The following is a 25,052-nucleotide window of genomic DNA, read 5'->3' as shown; positions in this document are numbered from 1 at the left end:
TTTCCAGTTTGTTTGTTATTTGTAGTATTCAAATCAGTAGAAAGTATACTATATATATTTTATAAAGTTTTCTAAATATATTTAAAGTTCCAAGAAGAATTTAATTTGGTAAGTTGGTGTGTCTAATCTTTTTAGCATTTTGCATAAGCATAACTTGTACAAAAATTGTGGTTAAAACATAAGCAATGAAACATTACTCTCAAATAACATTATATCTGTAACTAGTTTTAAAAGGTAAAATACAACCGCCTGACAACAAAAAATACATCACATTTCCACATGGGAATATGGTTAGGGATAAAGGCTAACTCAGAAGGGACAGAAGTTTTTTTTGCAATTGAAACTTCAAAAGGTAAATTGCATACAATATAGGCAACTGTTAATCCAGGATGAAGAAAGTAAATTAGGGACAAAAGCTGTTTCAGTGTTAACTTGAAAGGATATGTTGCTAGGGGCAGTATACAAATACTTATAGGAAATAAACAATGCTCCCAAAGAAGGCCAGGAAAAGGAGAACTGCTATAAGTGTCTAAAGCAAATATTAAAGTTAATACTGTGAGGAATCAAGATATATTAAGCCAAAGAGATGAGATCCCAATAATTTCCCAGAGACCAACAGACCAGTAGGTCAACAAACTAATAACCACACATCAAAAAGTAGGAATTAATTGAACTTAAGAACAAACTCTAATTTAGAATAATCCATGTACCACACATGGAACCAGTCCACAAGGTGATGGACATCAGTGTTGATTGATGCTAATTCTACAGCTCCTGTTGTTCATCATGTTTTATCCTATTTGATAAATTCAGAAAATTAACTCAAGAGATGAAGCAAAAATACAGAAATAATTGTCAAGAAAGTGGTTATTAAATACCAGTGAAAAGAAAATTTAAAGTCACCCTCACTATGAGAAGCTTCTCTACACAACGTTATGTGTAGGTAATTGAAATTGAAGAAGTGTGTGTGTGTACATTGGGATTAAATTTCATTTGAAAACATAGATGTGAAGTTAGATGTACTTTTAAGTAGTTTCACAGTCAATAGCCAGGAAATCTCTGCACTATATGACCACTATAAAACCAAAGCTTAAACTTACCAGATCTCATTAGGAATAACTTTAGATCCACTGACTGTAATTTAGTGGAATCAAACACTCCAGCTTATCCTGACAGGTTATTTGTTGAAAAATCTATTGTATAACTAAAGAATAAACATTTCATCATTAGGACCATAAACACAAGTTTCATGTCCGAAGCTTCAAGATATACTTGCGCAACAGTAGTGGTAACAACCGCACCAGCAACCTTACTGTTATATCAGTAAACTCCAGGAGGAAAAACAACTCAATATTGATACTGTTATAGACACATTTGCTGCCACTTACCAGAACAGGCACATTGTTTTGAAGTAATATTGACTATAAACACAACATGATGAAAAAATAGTTAGCCTGATAGTGACCTTACTTTTCCTCAGAGTGTATTAACTTCACATGGGATAGTTCATTTCTGCTATGTAAACTATGTCTTTATGTTATATTTCTTTTGATTTGTAGCTTTACTCTTAATGGTATATTAAATATCAATCTAAGCTAATCCTGATTTTCTTTATTATTATGTATTATCTTGGGTGGAATTTAGGTGAGCTTCCTCTTTTACATATATTCATATTTTCATAAACATTATTTCTAATTTGTAATAATGAATTATTAATCAGAGTATGAGTTTCCAATGAAAACTACATTGAAAATACAGTTCAAAATAGCACACCTTCCTGAAATGTACCTTGGTAATTACATTATTATAATTTAACATCTATACTTCATATTGATGGCATTTTGGGAAGCCCATCCACAGTTTACCTCAGCCTCCTCCAACGAAAATATCCTGGTGCCGCCACTGAGTGGCTAACAAAAAGTTTACACTAGGTCTTGTTATTTGTCTCGTTGAATCTGAGGATGCATTATTCATATTCTTTTATTGTTCTACGTATTCCTAAAAAAGATGGTGCTTGCACTATGGAGATATGTTTGTGAGTGTGTTATAAAGGTGATTGTTAATCCAACTACCCAATATGACAAGAGTATCCCAAGAATTTGTACCAGGCATTCTTGTTTAGCTACTTTCATTTTACTCTATCGGTTCAAAATTAGGATGACGAACGCAGAGACTTCTCAAATAGCTTTGCATTAAAATCCAAAACACCTAAACAAGTCGTTGCATTTTGCTAGTGTCAAAGGTAATCTAGATTTCATAATTAACAGTGGATATACGTCCACTGCACAGTAATATGACAGAGTGTATATTGTTTTGCTTTTAGTAAAATCAGCTATGGACAGGATGGACTAAATAAAACATGAAATAAACATTTTCCAACGTACTTGGTTATGTTAATAAGTATAATTGTTATTCCTTCTACGTCTATTGAAGAAACATGTAAATTTGTTACATGCATGCGAGCGGTGAGACATTTACAGTCATGTTAAATTCAAACATTTTATAAATTTAGAGTTACAAAGAAAATGAAAACTGTCTGTTTGATAATTTGTTTTTGTACATTGTGTACGTACTGACCGGCGACATTGGTAAGACTAAGGGAGAGAAATATAATTTTTTTTCTGGATAGGAGACATTTTTTGGTGTGGTGAATGTAGTAAAATTAAGAAAGGTGTAAAAGAAGCCTGATAAATATTTAAATGATAAAGGTTGACATGGATTTTTTTTTTTTTAAATTTAGTGTAGTTCAGTGAATGGAACAAACTGAATGGACCAGTAAGTCTCGTTTCGTCTTTAGATTTTGTTATCATATCATACCTACAAGTGAAGTGATGATAGTATTCTACACGTTGAAACTCACCGAAGTTTACGATTAAATGGTAAACAGCATATATATATCGGGTTGAGTTTGGTTTTAAGTTAATACTTGTTTGTTTTGTGGAATTTCGCACAAAGCTACTCGAGGGCTATCTGTGCTAGCCGTCCCTAATTTAGCAGTGTAAGACTAGAGGGAAGGCAGGTAGTCATCACCACCAACCGCCAACTCTTGGGCTACTTTTTTAACAACGAATAGTGGGATTGACCGTGACGTTATGACGCACCCACGGCTGAAAGGGCTAGCATATTTGGTGTGACGGGGATCTGAATAAACAGTTTACACAGGACTTCAAGGGAGTTTGCTGACTGGAAATACTTTCGTGAGTCCAGTAGCAGGAAAACATCCAGTGTTTCAACGTACGTATGCACTCTTTTGTCTATCCAACAAACAACTATTGTTTGCAGTCTATTTGTTTCTTTGCTTGAATTCATTTTAATTAAATGTAGATTTCGTAATTTATTCTACTGATGATCACATTATAAGGCAGACCTACTTAATACTCTTGAAGGTAATAATTTAACCCAAGAACATCGCATTATATGAGTCTTGCCAATAAGAAGTTACACTTCAAGAAGTGTATTTATATTTAAGTAAGCAGTAGGAGAATAAATCATAACTTATCACGCCTTGCAAGTCACATATGGTTTTTCTGTTATACAAATAATTAAAATAGTGACACACTCCTCCAAGAATGGGATGCAAGTCTATCTAAGATTAATCAAAATATACCTACTGGTACCCATTACATGACAGGTCAGACTGAATCAATTAAGGCAAAGTGTCTTTCTCAAGAAAAACAAATATATACCCTGGAAAACTTCGGACCGCAAACCTTTGACTACAGATACTGAATGCTGACCTTTAAAACTAGATGTTCTTTAAATAAGTAGTGATATACTGTAAACATAAACTTCTAACTGAAACAAATACACTTCAGAAAGAAAAAGTAGCGCTACAAGACTAAATTAAAAAATAAAAAGAGTAAATGTTTTGTTCTCTAATTTTTTTACCATAATGAAAATGTGTATATTTATATAAGGTATTTCTATGTCTCACTACACGAAATTATAGAACAAACCAATAGGAAAAGAACACTATCACTTTGGTTACGTTTAAAACGCATTAATGCTTAGTTCTGGTCTTTGTAATATTCAAACTATGCAGGGTTAATTTATTATTAAGTCTGCTTATCCTCAGACTTTGGTATTAGGATTAGTTATTAACTAGTTCAAGTTATTTGGCATTGTAGATACTGCCATAGGTTTTTCACTTTTTTAAATTTAGATATTTATATCACGTGATGAACGCGTGTCTGGAAAACTAGAAATTTACCGAATGTATAAGAAATATTTCGAATAATATTTTGAATAGAAACAGCTTTGAGGGCGATTGAACATTACCGAGGAAAGGAGGAGATTAGGAGCATAAAGTAATGAGTAAGACAGTAACAAGATACAAGGTTGCTTTGGGAGAGGGTGAAAATGAAAATGCCAAGTTTACAAGAATGCACTGCACTAAAAAACATTAAGACTATACAAATAAGTATAATTAACATTCAGCAACCACTCTCGAACATATTTTAATCTTTGACAGTTTTCAATGAGGAATGAGATGATCAAGAAGTGTACGTAATAGGAATTTTCTTATCAAGTGAAATGATAAACTTATCTGTAGTGGGAGAATAGAAGAACTGGGATCATAACCTATTTGTCAAGTTCGTCATTAAACATTACAAAATGTGTTGACAGTTATTTACTGGTATCAAGAAGAAAAGGAAACTCTAGATCACTACCTAAAGCATTTCAGATAGATTACTGCCTAAGAATGTTGTATTTAGAAAGAGGTGATACAATGCCTTATTCTATATTTGGTCATGCCACCCCTCAAGGGCACGTCAACGACGTTTTTCAACATGACAACGCCCGTCCTCACACAGCCCGACTCACCACTGTCTTCTTGAGGCACCACAACATCAACGTTCTTCCTTGGCCCTCCAAATCACCAGATTTAAATCCCATCGAACATCTTTGGGACGAGTTGGACCGACGTCTGCGACGGCGACAACCTCAACTGCAGACTCTACCTCAGCTTGCAGCAGCTTTGCAGGCTGAGTGGACATCAATTCCACAGAATGTGATTCGTTATCTCATCGCTTCCATGGGCAGGAGATGCCAAGCAGTTATTGATGCTCACGGGGGGCATACTCGTTATTGACGTTGAGTGAGGTTAAACTTCACTTAGTGAGCATGGACTTCGCCTTTGCAGACTTTGGATGTTCAGCAGTGAATGTGCAAAGTTTCACACATGTCATACAGAACTACTCGGAATAAACTTGTTAACAATATGTCTCAAATTTCGCCTTTTGCGTTTCTTTTTTGAAGAGTATATTTGTAGTTTTCCGATTAATAAGCATTTGTTACAATTATAGCTTTCCGAGGATTATAGTATACCATATGTAGCAACCCAACAATTTTAAATTCTCTCCGCCAGTTGCTTTGGTTACCTTGCATACTCATTAGACGAGATTCTCAAAATTCACCTGGCAATCAATTGTATTTTACATATACATATTGTACTTTATTATGCTCGGGAATCTTCTACAAATTTAGAGAACAGACGAGACTTTCCCAATACACATTTAACAATATGCATTTCGAAATATATGTTTAACCGAAACAAACGTAGAGAGAAAATAAATACATAATAGCCAATCCTTTAGAACATTTAAAAGCTTACGTGCGTATTTTCAAACTGTAAAGTGTTTTCAACTTGGAGGAAGAGTTTTGCCAGGAAGTATTTTGATTCCGTTCCTGTAAATGTGTAATAGTGCGTAAACGACAGGTAGTTAGACAAACCAGAGAGAGTGTTTGAATACTTATGTATGAGATATAATTGGGAGTCTAGGAAAAGTTTTCACAAGTGTTGGGGAGGTAAATCGTAGTGGAAAACTACCCAAAAAAAAAGCTGATGAAAAGATACTGGTGAATTATTGGAATCTCGTGTGAAACGTGTTTTGATAAATCTAATTAACATTAATAAGTAAACTGATTGTTGTACTTGCGAGCACTACTACACCAACTACAAGGTATGTATAATATAGTAAGTAGTACACTATAATATCTGAGCTGCCGGTTAATTCTTTACAAATGAAAGTGCTAGGCTGAAAGGAAGTTTATGTTCTATTGAAGAACAGTTTAAAAAATAGAGAGAGAGAGAGGAAAAGGAGCTTACGAAATCGTATTTTAGCTTTATTTCCATACATTTAATATTATTTATTTATTCTTTGCAATAAATTACTGTTAATTAACTGTAATTTTAAACCATAAGTAAGACACTAATATTGAAAAGTAAATGTAGTGTAGAAAGAAAACAGAAACTCGATGTTAAGTTATGGGTGTCCTAGGTTTAAAGATGTGCAGAGATAACCATACTACTCTATTTAGCCAATTGTTAGTCATATTGGTTTTGCTTTTGGTTTTTTTAAATTGCACTTTAGCACATTTATCTATAATTAAGAAAATACCCAAACATTAAAATAAGTATTCAACTTTTTTTTTTTTTAATTTGAAGAGCTCTGGTAATGGTATATATTTTTTATACCAAAAGATAAGTTTGCACAGTTTGGTCTTTCTTATTATGAGAAAGGATATGAAATTGTTGGAAAAGGTTTAGAGAAGTACTACTGGGATGATTCTGCTGATAAAATGGATATCTAATGAAAAAGTTAAGATTATAGAAAAGGGGAAGAGGTGTTTTAGTGAAGTTAATGAGCTTAAGATTATCTAGGTATCAGTAGGTTAAGACTTTTGCTTATTTATTTGTTTTATATTATAAAGACAATAGGAGTATAAGACACAAGTTTAAAATATGGAAATAGGCTCCACTTAAGATAGTCTTATTTTTCTAACAGGATAATTGATTTATGGATTGAGTTGCTATTGTCAGTAATGGAGTCTGATACAAAGTATTTAAAAAGGAAATGAATAACATCCTTAATAAGATAAAGAGTGAGTTTAAGTTCTTACTCTTTCATGTGGCAGTATGACCAGAAACAACACTGAAAGATAAAATAATTCTTTGTTATTATATGTTACATTATAAAACATTAAAAAAAGAAAATGGATTAAAATTAGCCATAGTATAGAAGGTAAAAGGTTGTGGTGAGTGAGTGCAATTCTGACTGGGAAGATATGATTAGTGGGATCTATCAAAGCATGTTATTTATTTATCTATATCTAATGTAAACTATTGTACAACTAGTATGAATTTTGAATTTACTGTTGTTATAACTCATGGTAAGTCCAGTTCTTTAGAAAATGCTTTCTTCATGCAGGATTTTAAAGACTTGATAAGTAGAATAATTAATAGTAATTTTAGGAAATGAGTTTTAACATTGACGTATGTAAAGTAATCTATTTAAAATTCGAATAGATATTATTTTTTGTATACAAGAAATATTAGTTTTATTGACAAGAGGGATGTTTCAGGTTTGAAGACTGATAAAAATCTTGGGTCTTTGGCTAAATATTTAAAAGTGGCTATAGGAGCAAACTGTGTTTTGGATCTGTTTATAGAAATTGAGTTTAGGGATAGGAAGATGTTCATTTCTTTATATGAAACTTTTACATTTTAGATACTTGTACACTGGCTTATTTCCTTTAATTAGAAGAATAAACAACAAAAACTACTAACTTATTTGAAAACATTTTTAAACTTGACCACCAAATAGTTAAAGTATTTGAGAAGAAATATTGGGATATCTATTGTTGTGTAGAAGTATTAGAAGTTTGTTAGGGTGATTAAAGGAAAAGATTAGATGATTTAATTACATTGTATAAGTTCTGGTACAGACAAGTTATTAGGTACAATTTTGGCATGTTTTATAGAGAGCAAGAGACTATTTGATCATTCATAGTTATCTTTACATATCCAACCTTTGAAAACTAAAATTTTTAAACCCACTTTATTTTTTTCAGGAAATCATTGACTATTCTTAAACTCGTGATGTGATGACCACCATTATTTGTGACAGTAACTAATTCTGTAAAGTTAATCACCTTGTTAGAATAAAACATTTAACTGGAGCCTGTTAAGACTTATCATGAACCACTGTTGTGATTTATAACTGAGATTGTAAGAAATTGTACAAAAGTAACAGTTTGGTAAAAGCACATTTAAACAGTAAAGATTCAGTTTAAACAATACTTTAAAATCTTTACTAATGACTTCTAAGCTTGTACATATATAAAAATGCATAAAAAAAAGCAGGCAAGTTAAACTTATAAGCAATCTTTTGCTCAAAATTACCCTTTGTAATTCTTCTTCTTTAGCCAGTCTACAACAATAATTGCTTGGCATATTGCACTTGAATCTTTTGTAGAATACTCAACGGTACTGCAGAAGTTGGAGGGATATTGAAAAGTTGGTTTGTTTTATTTTATGTTTTACATAAGCTAAAAAACATCATAATTTTATTGTAAATAATGGTACCATGACTTTGAAGTTAGTTTTAATGTAGATATTTGGTGTTCCATTTAAAAAGTTTAAGCACAGAGGGAAATGGAAAATGCCAGCCAGTAATAGATGAACATTAGATTACTGTAATATGCAAGTATTTCAGTGCTTTGCATACTACATTCAGTATTTTTAGGAAGCCAACCTCTGTAATATATATGAAGTGAAGGAGAAAAAAAACAAAAATAAAAAGTAACACATACTGTTTATGGACAACGAAGGACCTGTTGGTGCATGACAACTTTTTTATCTTTTAAACTAAACTAAAACTACTAAACAAATTTAAATATTAAAGCCAGCCCTTATTATTCTCTTAAACTTGCTTAAATTTAATGATTTGCAACAACTGAAAGCAACCCACTCAAGAGGCCAACAATCCTGTTAGAAAAAATAAAACTTCCTTAGGTAAAGAAGATTCCTACCTTCCAAAAATTTATATTTATGTTCCTTAGGCCTACTGTTGTTGTCATTAAATATTAAGAGATGATGCATCAACACTATCAATTCCCTTTAGAATCTTAAACACCTTTTATCAGATTCTACTCAAACTCTTCTTTTTTAAATAGAATATTTTGTAGCTCTTAATCTCTCCCCATGTGACTATTCCTTCATCAAGGCACCATTCCAGTAACCCTCCTCTGAACCATTTTCAACAAGTAAATGTTTTTCCTATGACAAGGAGCCCAAAGTTTAACACAACACTTGAAATGTGATCTATATAGTGAAATTAAACAGCTAGACTTCTATTCAGTATTTCTGTAGATACAACCTAAAATCCTATTTGCTTTAAAGCCAGCAACAGCATATTGCTTTTATGGCTTAAGGCCTGTGACACAGGGGTATATGTGCAGACTTGCAACACGATAAACCAAGTTTTGATACTCATGGTGGGCAGAGCACAGATAGCCCTTGAGTAGCTTTTGCTTAACAACAAACAAACAAACTTGATGACTTGAGAGATTCTATCGCTACATCAAGATCCTTTCTTTCATGACACTGTTAAGATTATTCCTATCTGAATTATACTGATGATTTAAAATTATTGTAACTCACATTTATTATAATTAAAACTCCTCTTCCATTTATTTGCTGAACTTAAAGAATGATCTGAATCCTTTTATAAATCAGTAGCATCCTATTTAGAGCTAGCAAAACCCAATACCTTAATATTCTCTGCAAATTTCAGTAATTTATTGACCATTTCTTCATTTGTTATTTATGCAAGTCAGAAAGAATAAAGGTCTTAAGACTGAGCTCTAAGGTACCCAACTTGTGACATTAACCCTTTCATGATGGGTTACAGGTCAAAGGCCATATCACATTTGTTGACTTGCATTCAAAATTTTATTGAACTACTATTTTACAAATTTTACATCAATAAGTGTGATTCATATTGTAGATCATAATTGAAACTTTAATATTATGTATAAGTTAATTCCTTAATTTAAAAGTAAATATTAAAAGAACACACTTAAAAAATAGATTTTAGTGAATCATGTGGTATGTTGAATGTAGCAGTTTAAAATTAGATTTTTATGATGTTAAAATTGGAAACTCAAATTACTAATTTAACAAATTAGTATATAAAATAAGAACCTTGTACCTTTTTATTTTGCTGAGATATCTTTACTAAAAGTCTACTAAACTTAGGTGAAGATACACATGCTGTATCAAAAGTTATAGTGCAAATATGTAGATGAACTTGTATGTATTGAGCCCATCACAAAGGGTTAATCTGGTTTGACTGAACCCCGTTCATAACAATCCTCTGATGTTTTTTCCATCCCTTCACTCTTCTATCCAGTTTTGTAACTTATCCCTCACATCTATAAAATACTTTTTTTGTAAGCCTAGCATTTTGCTCTAGTGAGCTGCATATAACTTTATCTCTACAATAAATTCAGGACTCTATACCTGATATAACAAAGTTATGGCATTTTCCTTTATCAATCTCTTGCACTTATTAATTAGCCTCTACAAAGACAACTAAATTTGTATATCTGTTAGTTTCCTTTATTATATTCCCTCTTCTGCCAATTATGTCCTCCAACTGTTCCCCTTAGCAGCATAATCTAATTCTTTTCTCCCTATTTATCCTACAGACTATCCTATCCACGCCTTGTCATTGCATCACTAATAACTGTAACCTTCTCAAGCTTATCATTCACATCCTTCTATGACCATTCTGTTTTCCTTCCCTCTCATAGTTCCTCTTCTACAAAAGCCAAGGGTTGAAATGTTTTGGTCAATAGAATAGGTTAATTATAACTAATCAGTGATGACGAGAACCCACTTAGAAAAATGTATATGTAAAACGGCTGGCTTGGGTTTAGAAAATTTTTATGTAGAGAGGAACAATATTTCGACCTTCTTCGGTCATTGTCAGGTTCACAAAAGAAAGAGGTAACTGACCGGAAGCTGACCACATGTTTGAAGGGGTTGTGTAACTGAGTGTCGGAATGTAGAGGCGGTATTAGATGTTTGAATATATAATTTTTATTATATTAATATAGGTATAAAGGAATTCCTTTATATTGGTTTATTTTGGGTTTAAGTTGTTGTATAAGTAAGGCTTCTTTAATTTTGCGTTTGTTTATGTTTGTTTCTTTATTTAGTATTTGAGTGTTTTCTATGGTTATGTTGTGTTTATTTGACTTGCAGTGTTCAAAAACGTGTGAAGGTGACTTTTTATGTTCTTTGAATCTGGTTTCCATTTTTCTACTTGTTTCTCAATATAGAAGTTGTGGCAGTTATCACATTGTATTTTGTAAATAATATTGGTGTGGTGTTTGTCAGTGTAGTTTTTACATAGTATAGACCTCAGTTTTGTGCCTGGTTTTTTAATAAATTTGGTATTAACTGGAATGTCATATTTTGTTACTAGTTTTTGCCAAATGTTGGTTATTTTTTTGCTGATGTCAGGAATATATGGTATGGAGCAGTATATGGTTTCATGATTTTTTAATTCTTGGGATATATTTACTTTTTTTAGTTGATTTTGCTTTTTTGTCTAGGTGTGTGCAGTATGTTGAGTTTTTATTTTGTTTCATGTGCTGAGTTCCAAGGAATGTATAGTCCATTATTGGTGATTTTTTGGTGAATTTCTGTTTTAAATTGTGTATTGGTTCTTGTAATTTTGAGGTTAAGAAATGATATTTGATTGATGTGAGACGTTGTGGGCTTGAGCACCTACATCTTGCTCTTCTAATTTCTAATTTAATTATGGGAGACTAGTAAATTGTAAGTTGACACTGACAGATGGTGTATCGTCATCACAATGTGGGTTCCACTTCTGCAGTCACTTCTGAAACCGAGGATGCATTTTATAATCTCACATTGTAGCTTGTACTGTAGGATTCTTTTTTGAAAACTGTGCAGTGTATTTTATTTCATGTTAATGTGTTTTGGTTTATGGCTTGAAAATTTTATAGTTATAATTAGTCAGAGGTTGGGATTTGCTGTTGTTAATGCAGTCCTTTCTCATGATTTTATTTATTCATTTCACTTCATTTAGATATAATTATTTAATTTTACTATACGTATTAATGTACAAAGTAAACAGATTATAAGGAAGGATAAATAAAACTGTAGGGTTTAATTGCAAGTGTTAAACAATAATGGTAATTCATTGATTAGAAAAATGTATTAATAATAGCTTAATTATTAACTTGGTTTACATGGTTTCAATAATTCACCTCTCTGTTAGTGATATTGTTTTTCCAAATACCTTTTTGAATTTTTTTACCTTTTGATTTTTATCTTTTCACTGCCTTTTCTTTGTCTTATGTTGTTGTTTTGTGTAGATTGACTAGTAACCTTTGCTAACACTGTTAAGCCTAACATTTGACAATGAAGAAATTTTTATCACAACTGTATGTTCACACTAAAGTAATTAAATTTATTTATAATTTTATAGAACTTATAAGTAACAAAGAAGTACCAAACTATTCTTTACGTTCTTTACGTCTAGACGACTGTGTAGCAGCAGTAACTGACTGTATTACATATGCAGCTGCTCAGTGTATTCCTAAAACCTCGACACGTTTTCCGATATCCTCGTCCGTGGTGGAATCCTGCTTGCCACTTAACGCGAAGGCTCAAAAGCGGGCCTGGGATACTTTTAGTAGATATCCCACACTTTCAAACCGGGTTGCTTTCCAACGGGCTCGTGCACATGCTAGGTGGGTAAGACGTCAAAGCCAGAAGGAATCTTGGATTAAGTTCACAACCAGCATATCTTCTACCACCAGTTCCAAGATCATATGGGACAGGATTTGAAAGGGTAATGGGCACTACAATTCTGTCCCCCTCTCGATCTTACTCTCTGATGGTCAGGAGGTGACTGATGTTGGAACATCGCTAACACTCTAGGTGAAAGCTTTTGCCGGGTATCTAGCACTTCTGCTTGTTCCTCCACCTTCCTGGCCATCAAGACTTCGGGCAGGCGATCACCTCTTTCCTTTCGAACTGAATGTTTCTTTGACTATAATTGTCCCTTTACCCTGGTGGAACTAAAATGGCCCTTCATCGGTCTGCCAGTACGTCTGTTGGACCTGATGATATTCATTATGACATGCTGCACCATCTATCTCCTGCTTCTCTTGATGTCCTTCTGATTATTTTCAACCGGATCTGGCAGGAGAATGTTTTCCTGATGCCTGGCACCAGGCTATTATTTTACCTTTCTCTAAGCCAGGGAAAGATCCCAAGATTCCTTCAAACTACCGTCCAATTGCTTTGACGAGCTGTCTCTGTAAGACATTAGAAAGGATGGTTAATGATCGTCTTGTTTGGTTCCTTGAATCAAACAACCTCCTCTCGCCACCCAGTGTGGGTTCCGTCGACAGCACTCCACCACAGACCACCTAATTGCGTCTTGAAACATCTATCAGAGAAGCCTTTCTCAACCACCAATATCTTGTATCAATATTCTTTGACATAGAGGCTTGCAGCACAACATGGAGGTATGGCGTTTTTGAGACCTCCATACATGGGTTACGTGGCCATCTACCCATGTTTATTAAAATATTTTGATGGACAGGAGATTCCAAGTTCGTGTGGGTTTGACACTTTTCCGTTCTTTTGTACAGGAACTTGAAGTCCCTCAAGGCTGTGTATTGAGTGTTACACTCTTCAGTATAAAGATAAATGCCATCACTGAACAACTCCCTTTCACTGTTGCGAATGGGCTGTATGTCGATGACTTTCACATCTCATGTCAGTCGTCAAACATGAGATATATTGGCGGCAACTACAAACCGCTCTCAGTTGTGTGCGGAAGTGGACTCTGGCGAGCGGCTTTAATTTCTCTCTCTCTCAAAACTGTATGCATGCACTTTTGCCGTCGGCGGGTATTCACCCTGATCCTGAACTTCATATCGGTGAAGTTTTGCTGCCAGTGGTCCCGGAGACCAAGTTCTTGAGGCTTATCTTTGATCGTAAACTGACCTTTATACCACACTTAAAGCAGCTTGGTCAAATGCACAAGAGCACTGAACATCCTCCGTGTTCTCTCTTCTACCAATTGGGGGCAGATCGCTGTTCAATGTTAAAGGTATATCGTGCTCTTATTAGATCGAAACTCGATTATGGATCAATGGTCTATGGCTCTGCCAGACCTCGACCTTAAAGATGCTGGACCCCATCCATCACCAAGGACTTTGACTCTGCACTGGGGCTTTCCGTACCTCTCCAGTTCAAAGTATATACATTGAATCTCATGAACCTTCTCTACACCTTTGCCGTTTGCAACTATCTTTACAATATACTTGAAACTTCATTCCTTACCAAAGCATCCCACCTGAAAATGTGTTTTCCTTCCTCGGTGGGCAGTACTTTTCAGAACAGGCGATCTGTCATTGCTCGTTTGGCCTTAGCATCCGGCAATTGGATGAATTGGGTCTGTCCTTGGATAACATTGCAGATTCCACAGGTCGCCCATCCCACCATGGCTTATTACAGCCCCCAAATGTGACCTTTCTTTCAGTCACCTAAAAGGCAGATACTCCAGATTGGAAGTACCGTCTTTTATTCAATGAATATCTTTCAAACAATCATTCAGTTCCCATTTATACAGATGGTTCCAAATCAGGTAATTCAGTGGGCTCTGTTGTGGTTTGCTATGGGTCAGTAGTTGCGCGCAGAATCCCTTCTACAGCTTCTGTGTTCACTGCTGAACTGTATGCCATATCTCTTGCCCTGGATCATATTGCAGCTGAGCAGTACTCCAACTGCACTATTTATACTGATTCGCTTAGTTCTATACTTGCCTTGGAATCAAGCTACACATTAGCTCACATCCTATTCTCGCTGATATTGAAACCGACTGGCCCATTTCTCATTAGCTACTTCAATCCAGTTTTCTGGATACCAGGCCATGTTGGTATTCACGGGAGCGAGCTTGCAGACATGGCAGCTAAATCGAGGTCTGTTCAAAAAAATACAGCGGACTGGCGTCCATAAAACAAAATGTACTTTATTTAGAAGTTACATGTCTCGGACCCCTTCAAGTACTCTCCTCCCCAATGCACACACTCATCCCAACGGTGTTTCCACTTGTTGAAACAGTCCTGAATGCAGCTTCTTTTGTAATGTCCTCCAGCTCCGTCGCATTTGCCTTAATCTCAGGAATCGTCTCAAATCTTCTTCCTTTCAAGGGTCTTTTGAGTTTGGGGAACAAGAAAAAATCACAAGGAGCAAGGTCAGGTGAGTAGGGGTGGGGAAGAACAGTGATCGAGTGTTTGGCCAAAACTCATGAGTTCTGAGGGCTGAATTTCGCAGCAACACGGTGCATCTTCAATTTTTGGTCAAAATCTTGTAACAAGATCCAACTGATATCCCACACTCTTCAGCAAGCTTCCTGACAGTCAGGCGTCGATTTGCTTGCACCAGGATGTTGATTTTGTCGACGTGTGGGTGCGTCAGTTGGCGTGGAAGGGCGTCCAGGGCGCTCATCATCTTCAATGGACTGTTGACCATCCTTAAAGCGTTCATGCCACTTGAAACATGCCGTTACACTTCATAGCAACATCACCGTAAGCCGTGTTAAGCATAGCAAAAGTTTCAGTCGCAGATTTTCCAAGTTTAACACAAATTTCACAGCAAGTCGTTGCTCCTTCAGGTCATTTATTCTGAAATCGCCAAACGAAAAAATCGCGACTTCACTTAAAACCGCGTAGCTAATACACAAATGAAGATATCCGCAATCGGGAAATGGTGTCGTAATCAGCTGATCTTTACGAACCTAGAGACACCAAGCGGATTCCCTGGAACCAACTGGAGCCGCAATTCAAACAGTCCGCATTTTTTGAACAGCCCTCGCACTAAATCTGCTTTTCAGCACCATCACTCATGCCTATTCCGATATACATGGACTATGGTGTTGTCTTCAAGGCTGGACTCCGTGCCAGCTGGCAGTCCACTTGAGTGAGCAACGCGTGACAACAAACTTTTCAAATCAAACCCAAAATGGACTTTGGCCATCTCGCTTCTGTAAGTTCGGAAGGAGGAAGTTGTTCTCACTAGGCTACGCATTGGTCACAGTTTTTTAACTCATCACTTTCTTTTATCTGGAACTGATGCACCAATGTGTAGTTTTTTTTACATTTTACCAATGTCTGGCGAGATAGCCTCGCTGCTTTGTGCCATAAAACACTAAATCAATTAATCAATCAATCAAGATACTGTGAATGTTATATACTTGAACTATAAATCCCTATTTTTACTCCACCAAATATAATTCTGAGTAAGAGCACAGAGCTAAAAGAGAGGATTGTAGTTTGAGTAAATAATGTCAGTAGTATCTCCAATCTTGTTTCTTTTTTATGATCCCTGTTTCCTCATTTTTAAATTCCTAAAAATTGTATTTATCTTGTAAATTTGTGGAATGATTTACCAGGTGATGTTGTCTGTACTGTGAGTTTTAGCTGGGTAATTTTATAGATGTGAAGGTTTATATACAAGTTGATGTCTTTTAGATGACTTCAATGAACTGAATATATTTTTGTCACCTAGCTTTAGGGCCTCAATAACTTGAGTATTAATTTTCTATGTTGCTTAAATATTTTCTGTGAAGAGTTCATAAAGTCTTTCCTTCACGTTTTCAGTAGCTGAAGGCATCAAAGTATCAGTATTACAATTATAGGTACCTAGATATTGCCACACAGTAAAATTAAAATTAATTTTGAAAAAAAAAAAAAAAGGTATTGTCATTACTGTGGGCAAACAAAACTAACCTGGCTTCTACTCTTCTACCATGTATTTAGAGTTTTAGCACCAGAACTATTTAGTTTGCATTTAATTTCTTTAGGAAAAGTAACTTAAAAATTAAAATCAGACACTAAAGAAGAATTTGATTTTGATAATCCTGTTAACTACCCCAACACAGCAGTTAAATTTCTCAGTAAAGAAAAGTGCAAGTGTAATTCATGAATGGCCTGTTTTTTTGTTTTTTTTTCTTTTTTGTATAAGATTGCCTTGGTAAACATCTTAGCTTGATTAGACACATAGTCCAGTTCTGACTTTTAAATTAAAGTCTTTTTATATTATAATGACTGAATATTTCTTAAATGTAAGATTATCCAATGCACAAGCAAACACTTTTATAAGGTTGATATGCTACTTTGTTCAGTTCTGATCATTCAAGCAAACATGTTTTACTTTACTGATTGATTGTGAGTATCTTTGAAGTAAATACAATAAACTTTTGCTGTTATTGGAGCCATTTTTTAAATCTAAATCTTGAATGATTTTTCTTTTTTGCAGAGTACAATGGCCAGGGTGATTCAGCCTCAGACATACTCATTTGAAGATAATCTCCACACTGGTGAAGAATTAGATTATCAAATGGAAAATAATGGTAGTCACTTCATGAAGTGTAATGACTATCAGAAGAGAAATTTTAACTTTACCCTGTATGGTGGATATGAGGGAATTCCAGAGAACTTGCTGATTAATTTCTGTGTATGGATTGTAAGTAGAACTAACCAGCACATTTTCGTATTTAGAGAGTATTGCATGAAATGCACATCAAACCTTCATTTATCTAACTTTTGACCAACTACATGTGTGGTAATACCCTTTTTTGGTAAACCTTATTTGTTTAATTTTTAAACCAGCACTAAATTTTGTATGCAGTCCTCTTTTTGTTTAGCCTTTAGTTGTTGAAATCCTGAATCAACTCAACATGTGGTGCATAATAATGTTTTTGTTAAATTCTTAGTTACCTAACTTGTTAGTTAACTCTACATGTTGTATATAGTACTCTTTGTTAAATCTTTTATGTATCTTGTGAACTAATTTTACATGTGCTGAGTAAAAACCATTGTTAACCCTTTCTTTACAGTAATAATAAAAAATATATAATGTTATGAGACTTAAGCTACTTATACTAAATGTTTGTATTTTTGTGTTATAATTTGTAGTTATTCTAGTACAAAAAAACAATTTATTTTATGATGGTTATGAGATTGGTCAATTGACATACTCTACATAGTTGGGATATAGAAAATAACATAAAATATAAAGTCTTACTGAAAACAAATATGTGAAATGTATTTAGGGTTTAGAGATTCCATGAATAGTATTGGAGATTTTAGGATGAAAATAGTTTTTTAATCATAACATGAAATCACTTTGCATTTGGACTAGTAATGAGCAGACTCGATATTTTCACAAACAAATCTTTAGGAAAATATTTCATTAAAAAAATTTTTTTTTTTGTACAGAAGAATTGTAATATTTACTAAAAGTCTACAGATTTTGGGAAAGATGCACATGCTGTAGTAAAAGTTATAGTGCAAATGTGTAGAGAAACTCGTATATTATACCGAGCTTATTGTGAGAAGGTTAAACTCTCAGATTCCATACAATACATTTATTTATACACCTTATGAATCATTAATTTAATCCTCTTACAGTTAGTTAAAAAGGTAATAAGCTTATGAAGCATAACTCCACATGAGGCAGTGCTACTTTTCAAATAGGATGGTTGGCCTGTGTAAGGTTTTTCAGAAGTTACAACTGAGATAGAGCTTAGATGAGTGTTTTAGAGATATGGATTTCATTATATTATTTGGAGTGGGGTGATGGTAGAAAATGGGATAGCTCAGAAGAGTCTACTTGATTCTTATCTGTTAAAATAAATAAAATTCTCTTAAAACAATATATTGATGAATAATGCAAAATATAAATCACATTTTTCTTACTATTTAAATCTACAAAATTGTTCATGTAATATTATATAATAATATAATACCTTTAGGAAACAGATTAAAAAAAAAAAAGCTCAACCACACCTGGACTTGGTTCATAAGTTTACTGAGGGTAAATTTTTGAGTTGTACATTATTCAAGTAATGCATTTGTAATAATATTACTTTTATAAAATATGAGGTTTTATAATGTATTGGAATTTCGATGGGAGTAAAATATTTTACACAAAAGAAATTAGTTGGTTTTGATATCTTCTCTTTCCGTTGTACACTTACACTTTTACCTTTTCTTTTGTCAAAGTAAATTCTAGTTGATAAATTTTAAGCAACTAAAATGTGTAAGGGACACATTAAATATTATTTTCCCTAGAGTAATGGCCATGACCATTTTCAGAAAACATCTCACAAGGATGGTTTTCATACAAACTTTATTCACACTGGAATCAGTTTAATTTCTATTTGACCAATTGGGTACTCTATGATTACACTAACTTGGAAGACTTGAACAGTTATACTTCTGCAAAGTTGTGTGTAATGATTACTATTTATAATATTTAATAAATGATTGGTGTGTCTCTTACACTATAAAAAATTTAAAAATTTGTTGATGTAAATTTAACAAATTAATTTTCAGATGTATAGCTCAAATAAGTAAGGACAAATAACAATTGTTTTGCAAGAAAAGATGACATGTAACAAGCAGTATAACATGATACTTTATTATTTAATGTGTAAGAACATTCTTTTTTCTGAAGAAATTAGTTACTTTTTGTCACTAACAAGCTAAATCCTGCTGAGTGTTTACTGAAGAGTATTCATCACATCTAGAGCTATCTATCAGTCTATGTAACTAAGAGCTCTGATGTGGTACTTGCCTCTTTCACAAGATTAGCTTTTCTTGTTCAGTGCTGTGAAATGTTTTTAATGCATATCACAAGCCTTCTGCTTTCCCCTTTTGGAATAGGAAGATTCCAACATGTTTCTTCGTGCAGATCATAATGAATCACTTCTTAACTAATGACATGCTCCTGTAATGCATATGGCTCTCTTTACACTTCTGTACCAAACTGTCACTTCTTGTTTGAGTTCAGATGTGGTATTTTTCTTTATTGCTGTATGATCGACTTTGTTTTCCTCTCAGAGTGGTTAATTTTCAACTTACTTTTATTTATTCAACACAATTATCATATTTGTTTTCATCAGTTCATATAAGTGGCTTTATTTTTGTACTTGTGTTTCACATAAACTTTCTGTGCTATGAATTCTGAAGCTCATTATCACTTCAAATGTTACAGGCCTTGGGTGTGGGTGACCTGTTGACGAATTTATTTGGTTTATGTATCAGGAAATCCAATGTTACATGGTCTATCCTTTATCCCCAGCTTTCTCTATGGCTCCTGCTAACACTTTTGATTTTTTGCTGGTTGATGAGGAACTTGTATGTGCTTTTACATTTCCAGAATTTGCCAGTCATTACTGTTGCTGTCTTATGTTGTCTCCTTGGTCTGTTTTAGTCTTCACAGAATTATGTCTCAGGTTTGTGATGTTTTCAGTATGTCAATTATTAATTGCTTACTTCTTACTTTTAGTTTTACTCCCTTTCTTGATATTTGGGTTCATGCTTATCATTTATCCTCACTGTTACAAGGGGGATTAGCATGCTGCTCCCCCTCCTACCTAGGAACTTTAAATTTTTATTTTGCTCTTTCCTGTCATTGGGCTGTCTATCAATTTCTATATCAGTAGTTCTGTGGTTTCTCATCACCTGTTTGGGGAACAGCTCCCAAATTATATCTCTCTCTCTTTCTCTCTCTTAGGCTTACATACATGATTTTTTTGTTGTTTGGACATTAGAGGTTGTGATGCTATATTGGCTTGGGTCCATTTACCCTCTCAGGGTTATAAGTTGGGTCTCCTTTTGGTGTCTTTGATACTGTCCTAGGAATTATGAGACCTTGGGTGTTGTTAGTCTGCCGACATTTCATTCTTATAATTATTGCAGCTGTTTGTTTCTGCTGGAGTCTCATTTACCCCTCCCCCCCAAAAAAAAACAAAAAAAAACAACAACACAACAACAAAATTTACTACCTCTGGTTTATTAATTTTCCATTTTCTTCCCTCTTCCCTGAGCTACTATGACTAACCAGCATTTGTCAGAAATGGTTCAGTAATTGCCAGGGATTGCCAACTGGTAATTGCGTGTTCTCATCTTAACCTCTTCATATCAATACCCAAGTTCACCTTGGAGCCCTTCTGTCCCTGAGATAGGTGTTTTTTCATGGGTTGTGTGTAACATCTATGGATGTCTCCTACTCTTATTTTATATAATAATGTCAACTCTTTCTTGTCCTTCTCTTATATTTGTCACTCTTGTGTTGATTAATTAATTTCAGGTCTTCCCTTAGTGTATTGCTTTGGCATCTTACATGTTTGGTAGATTCATCCTAGCATTTGCACGTTATATTCATACTCGGGGACTGTGATTTCATTATTATATGTCTGCCGTCATCTTCAATAGGCTGGTTCCTCAACATACAGAAGTTTTTCCTCCAACCCAGTCACTTTCTTGTCCAACTGAGTCTTTTTGACTGGAATATCTGTTGCACTCTGCCTTCTCCTTCATGACTTAGTTTAATGGAATTTTTGTTCACTATACCTTTTCATCTCAGCTACTTCCACATGGAGTTTCTATTGCTTTTGAGGATTTGGTCTTCCATGACATCATTGGTCCCTTTGGTCATGCCAATTTACAATCCATTCATAGGGTGTTTCAAAAATGATATATCCTTAATCAGGATCCTTTTTCCATCTCCATTTCCTTTTCTTCTTATTTACCAGACTATCTGCATTGGTGGCTGAACAATGGCTACATATTGGCAGGAGTGCCTCTTGCTTCCTTGTCCAGATATACATCTTTTCATGGATGCTTCTTTTCAGACATGGGGAATACGGGTAAATCATAACAATGCTTGTGGCCAGTGGTGTGTGGACTTTAATGCTATTCATTTCACTGTTCTTGAACTTCTGTCCATGCATCAGGCTTTTCTTCCAGTTATGTCACCTTCACTGATATCTTGCCCTTTTAGATTGGGTCTTTCAGGTAGTCAGTTATTCCCTTACATTGCCTCTATTTGAACCATTTTGTGATCTTTAATGTAATGTGTTTCTCTTATTACATAATTCCTTCTTTCAGCCTGCAGACATTGAGGGTCAGATTTGATTGCCATTGTTATTTCATGTACCATTCTCCCTTCACCTGTCTTTTCTCTATTTGGTTTCTCCCTCCTCCCACAGTCTTTGGCAGCTTGGGAGGACTGTTTGTCCTTTTATCCCATATTTTCTTTCTCATTTTACCCTTTACTTGATTCCTACAGGCTTGTGTGTCTGGTCAGGGCTCTTTGTTCTTCTTGAACCCATTTTACTTCCTTCTGGGTTACACAGTCCCAACTCTGTCTCATGAGAGTTTTTTTCCTGGACTTGTTCCAGTTGTTCTTCCATCCAATTCCATCCCTTACTGTTTCCCTTGCTTCTTACTTTGTTATCCAGTGTAGAAGAGTCTGACATATGGACAATTCTCTGTACATTCATTTTCCATATACAACATCTGATGGTTTCCTCTGTGTTGGGGTTTCATCTACCATATGTGGCAATTCTTCAGGCTTTGATGTGACTTTAACTGGTAAAGTTTATTTATCTTTTTCTTTCAGGGTCCTTTATCTCGCTGTTTATCACATGTATCCTACACTGTAAGCCATGTTAACTGTATGCCGTTCTTCACAGCTCTGCAAACTTACAGTCAAGATGGAGTATTCCACAAGATTGGTTGATGGTTATTTACTTTGCTATAATTGTTTCATAAACTTGCCTGTTCTGGACCATACCATCCATGTACTAACCATTTCTGCTATGCCTTGAGTGAATAACTTGATTTGGTCTGCTTTTCAAAATAGAATTTCATGATCATACATTGCATTATCTGGTGACCATATTCCTCCAAACTCTCCAACATATTGTCACCCTGCTTCCTTGAGTGGAATATTTGAGTCCTTGTGACATTTCAGTTCCAAACTGCTGAATTGGTTAGTCATAGAGGCACCCTCCTGAATGAGTTCCACAAGGAACAGATTAGAACTATTCAGTTGAGAGTAGGTTGGTAGTGTTCTGCTGTTATAGATATGATGTGGCCTCCACAGAGTTAAGCAATCACCTTGCTGGTTCATGTGGCCTCCTGATCACATTTATACAGCTTTCTTTCTGTATGACGTGGCCTCTTGACACAATTTACACCACCACTGGATTCAATCTGTCATATTCATAGATGATATGGTTTCATCATACCTTTTTACACAACCAATGGATTTGAACTGTCACTTTACTTATTACTCACTCACTGGAGTTGAGCTGTTACCTTCTTGATTGATGTTGCCTCCTAATACTATTTACACATGCATAGGAGTTGAGTCATCATCTTACAGGATATGGTGGCCTCCTGATTCCTTTAACACAAACAAAAGATATGAACTTTGCTTTACTGGGTGACATGGCTTCCTGATACACATTACATGTACACTGGAGTTGAGTCATTCCAGTTGCAGTTCACTTGCTCTCATCTTCTTGTGGAAGGCATTTCCAGCATTGAAGTTTTGTATTTGAGTGAATCAATTACCATAAGTTTTAATATGAGTTGATTCCAAGTGATAGTCATTCTTTTGATCTGTATGACAATTTCTGGATCAATAGATTGATCAGGAACCTTGTGAAATACTCAGATTTGTGTGAGTCTTGATCTCTAATTCTTGGATTTTAGGTGAAGATGGTACTATCCTCATCATACCCTCATGTGGATGTTGGTATTGAGAGGTTTTGGATGTAGTTGACTTACGAAGTATGGTCCACAGCACCCTATCCACTCTACACTTAACACTTATGCTCCTGTGTATTACACACATGGGTGAAGGGTATACCTGACTCAGAAGTGGTGCATATTCCCTATTCTGATCTTCAGATATATTTATTTCACTGCTAGGGGTGTCTTTCATATGCTTTTGTGGGTGCTCCTGTCATTCCTTTGCACTGGTATTTCCTCCCTCTTACTGTGGGATTCTAGCTAATCTTTTGAGGTGAGGTAAGTACCATATTAGAAGTTATAATTTTCCTATACTGAAAATGTATTTCTGACAGGTACTTCCACTCGGTGTGGATTCCTGTACATGGTGAGGGGACCTCCCAGGGAAGGTTCTGTTCTTTCAGTTTACCTCCTCTGGGATCTAAGCATCCACCCACATGCTTGCCATGCATGGCAACCTGTGAAGGGGAGAAGAGGATCTTGATGGTTGAGGGGTCCAACCCTAACACACCACTTTGGCCATGGATTCCGGCAGATGGGTGCCTTGGGGTGGCCCCCTTGGGTCACTCAGCTGGTCCACTTGGGCTAGGGGACAATTAAGTTCCAGTGTTGGATGTTCTTAACAGGTGTTGTGGACATTGTATATGATGGTGGTGTTTGGATATAGTGCTCATGAAACCCTGGCGTTGCTGCAGTGTCCTTGTTTGACATTGTAGTGTACCTCCTCGTAGGGCTCTATGGTAGGTGGGTTCAGTGAGCACTGAAACTTCCTTTTCTTTATTATGGATACTCCAGTTAAAAATCTTAATAAAGTAGTGAAAAAATAGTCTATAGGTTGACGACCACGTCTTGAAGATTCTGAGCAGCAATCCTCATCATCTGTACCACCTGTTGTATTTCATTTTCTTATATTGCATTCACTTTCAGACAAACCTTTAGGGCAAATGTCTCCCATTCAGAAGGGACTAGAGGGACTTGCTGGCTCTCCAAGTTCAGTAAAGAAGCTTTGATCTGTTGACATATTGGTGGAAACATCCACATCTACATCTCAACACAGTGAACTCCTCTTGCATTCAAAGGCAATTGGGGATATACCTATTGAGGTTGCACCTCGTGTTACTTTGAATTCATTACGAGGAGTTATTGTGGAGTGGGATTTGAAGAACATCCCAGAGTCAAAGATACTCACTGGTTTCTCTGTCCAAGGAGTTTCTGCAGTGAGTTATATATCCACTCGCAAAGTTGGAATTATGATGCTGACCAATGTCGTCATTCTCACATTTACATCACCACGCCTGCTTGCTACCATCAAGGCAGGTTATCTAAATTGCAGAGTACTGCCATGTGTGGCTTTGACACATTTAACACTTTCCTATTCTTTTCTATAGGAACTTGAAGTCCCTCAGTGCTGTGTTTTGAGTGTCACACTTTTCAGTATAAAAAATTAATGCTATCACTGAACAACTCCCTCTCACTGTTGCAAATGGGCTCTATGTTGACGACTTTCACATCTCATGTCAGTTATCGAACATGAGGTATATTGAGTGCCAGCTACAGACTGCCCTCAATTGTTTACTGAAGTGGACCATAGCAAATGGTTTTAA

At 35.1% G+C, this 25,052-nt stretch overlaps 1 protein-coding gene across 3 annotated transcripts in view; it reads left to right on the top strand.

Annotated features, from left to right (window-relative positions):
- Window positions 1–5,695: 5,695 nt before the first annotated feature.
- LOC143236959 (osmosensitive cation channel TMEM63C-like) overlaps window positions 5,696–25,052 on the top strand; it is a 129,483-nt gene continuing 110,126 nt past the window's right edge. For all 3 annotated transcript variants that reach the window (XM_076475696.1, XM_076475695.1, XM_076475694.1), the window contains exons 1-2: window positions 5,696–5,963; window positions 17,156–17,362. The gene's annotated coding sequence lies outside the window, so the exon portion shown is untranslated. The remainder of the gene's footprint in view (window positions 5,964–17,155; window positions 17,363–25,052) is intronic.

Source organism: Tachypleus tridentatus, chromosome 13, assembly GCF_004210375.1.
Source record: "Tachypleus tridentatus isolate NWPU-2018 chromosome 13, ASM421037v1, whole genome shotgun sequence".
Classification (NCBI taxonomy): Eukaryota; Metazoa; Arthropoda; class Merostomata; order Xiphosura; family Limulidae; genus Tachypleus; species Tachypleus tridentatus.
The sequence above is the reverse complement of the archived record's forward strand: the minus strand, read 5'-3'. Positions and strand labels throughout refer to the sequence as shown.